This window comes from Montipora capricornis, chromosome 3 (assembly GCF_036669925.1).
Source record: "Montipora capricornis isolate CH-2021 chromosome 3, ASM3666992v2, whole genome shotgun sequence".
Classification (NCBI taxonomy): Eukaryota; Metazoa; Cnidaria; class Anthozoa; order Scleractinia; family Acroporidae; genus Montipora; species Montipora capricornis.
Genome location: NC_090885.1, coordinates 10,626,724 through 10,629,223, shown reverse-complemented (window position 1 = coordinate 10,629,223; position 2,500 = coordinate 10,626,724). Strand labels below are relative to the sequence as shown.

Here is a 2,500-nt window from a genome sequence, read left to right as displayed (position 1 = left end):
AGCATCATTCAACCATCACATTCCTCGGACCGCATGGAGCACACATTTTTATCGGTTATTCAGATTATCAAGTGACCGAATTTCTTAAGAGTTTAATTGTTTCTTGTGAATATTTAGTATAAAACGAAAACGGTATTAAACGTATGTATTCAAAAAGAGGAGGTCGCAAATGTGAAACGCATTCCTGCTGAAAGTTTTGTTGACGAACTTCGCGCAGAGGCAAAGAAGTTGGTAAATGAAGAGAAAGTTTTATATAAAACCACCTACAACCACCAACAAAACCAGCCAAAATATATGACCCAAAACCATCCACAATGTACCTTAATACGACCGGTTTGTGTGATATTTGCATGTACATGGCCGTCTGTGTGATGTTGCATGACTGTCACGTTGGTTTTGGGTGGTTTTGGGTGGTTTTGGCTGGTTCCATGTGTTTAGTAAAAAATTTATTTACTAGTAATGCGAAGCCAAAAGAAAAATGGTTTGGTTGAATTAAGGGTAACAGTTTTTCCATTGTTTCTTTTTTCGTTTTTCTGCTAAGGGATGTGGCTCCTTTACAATATTGTGAAGTATTTGTACTCGTTTCGTGCGTTTTTTGTAGTAAGAATAACTAATACATTTCCAAGGATAATAAAGTACCGGTAAGTTATTTCATTATAGCTGAAATCAATAATTTACTATTGTAGCTTGTCAACAAATTTGTTGCTTGAGCTTGTGATTAAAGTTTCCTTTTCCTAGCTTTCTTTCTGGAAATCATGTTACCAGTAAGAATACCAGCTGATGAGGAGGAACTATGGGCTACATGACTGACAAGTTAAGGCATCAGTGGTAAGGATGAAAGAATTAATCCACTATTAATTTTTTTTTGTCAAATATTCTGAAAGACCTGTTAATACTATATCAGGGTCAGAAATTAACTTTTTTATATGGACTAGCTGGAAGTTTTAATTGCCAGAATATGGCAAAATTAATTGTGGTCACCTTGTCTTCTCACCTGAAAAATGCATGTTTTGGGCATTCCTATGGATACCAGCAAGCAATGACTGTGTGGTCTTGTGTACGTGTCAAGCATTATTTTCTGCTTTCATTTTAATGGACTAACTTTTGGAGAGAAAATGTACATGTATCCGAGCTCGAATGCAAATACAGAAATACGTCTGCCCCTTAGTTCGTTGAAGATTTCAAAACCTACTTTTCTTTCATCATGACAACCACGGAAACACGAGCCATGTTCTGTTGCACACAAGCCGCCATGTTGTTAGCACCAGGCTACAACCGCGTTACATTCCTAGCACCAGTCCCTTGAACCTCTTTCCTGAGTCATTGTTTTTTTTGCCCGCAATACATATTTCAAGAGAAACAGCAAAAAACGTTGTGGCTTGCAATGTTATGGAGGTAGTTAACATTAAAACTCCTTTCATTTTTGTTTCAAAAACATCAGCAGGAGAGGAAGTAAGACACTTGTTTGCAAACGGCTCTTATTCTTAACTTTGGATTAAAAGTTAACAATAGCAATGCAAATAGCGGTGTAATAGTACAGTCATGTACATGAATGACCCCTGCTGGAGAGCAATTGTGAAATTCTGGTTGCCAGTACTCAATTTTGAGTCCCATTGGGGACCAAGAAGGCAATTTCGGACCTTGTGTGTTTATTTGATAAGGCTCTATTAAAAATTTACTGATACACCTGTTCCATTGCTGAGAGTTGTAATCCATTGCAACAGAAACTTGCAACCATGGTGTTGCAATAATACTCCTTTAAAAGCAGCCATTTTGAAGCCCAGTAGGTAGAGAATTGGAATCAGTGAAGGGCAGGGTTTTCTTTCTTTGTTTTTGTTGTAAACCATTCATCCCTTTCCTTTCCCCACCCAAATTAACTGCTGCAAGGCTGCATGTTGCAAAAGTGGCTGGTTTGAGCAGATTAATCGACTTTATTATCCAACTGTATTTATTTAGTTATTGTACAGAAAACACAGAGCAAAGCAAGTAAAAATATTCCATGATATTATTTTGTACGGTGGAAAACCAGTTTGATCGATAAGTTGAGGTGCTGAACCCATGCTCGTGAAGTACAATTCTCTCACACACTAAAAATATAGAGTGAAAAAGTTGGATAACATATACAGTATGTTGTGGTTTAATTTTGCTCTTGGTTGAATTTTTTTTAAACCAGCTCATTTTTTTCTAACCAGGTTGTTTTTTTCAAACCAGGAATCTAATTTTAAACAAGCTTATTTATCAACTGTCTGAAAAGGGATTTTTATCTTTTGGGATGTGGTTTAAAAATAGGGGCATGGCTTTTTGGGGGGTATGAAAAAAAACATCACTCTGGTAAATTGATCTTTTTCTCCTCCCTTTCACCTTTCCCTTCCTTTCCGATTATCCTCACTCCGATTTCCATTCATGTGTACCTTAACCATACCCCAAGTACTACTACTGCCACCCCCTGTCTACAAATCCTACTTACAATTTTTCTTTTACAGTAAGTCTTACCTTTCTG

General features: G+C 36.9%; 1 long non-coding RNA gene across 1 annotated transcript in view; it reads left to right on the top strand.

Moving 5' to 3' along the window:
- LOC138042178 (uncharacterized) overlaps positions 1-2,500 on the top strand; it is a 9,554-nt gene that overhangs the window by 56 nt on the left and 6,998 nt on the right. The window contains exon 1 of the long non-coding RNA XR_011130952.1: positions 1-828. This exon is cut by the window's left edge and continues 56 nt beyond it. This is a non-coding gene — a long non-coding RNA (uncharacterized lncRNA). The remainder of the gene's footprint in view (positions 829-2,500) is intronic.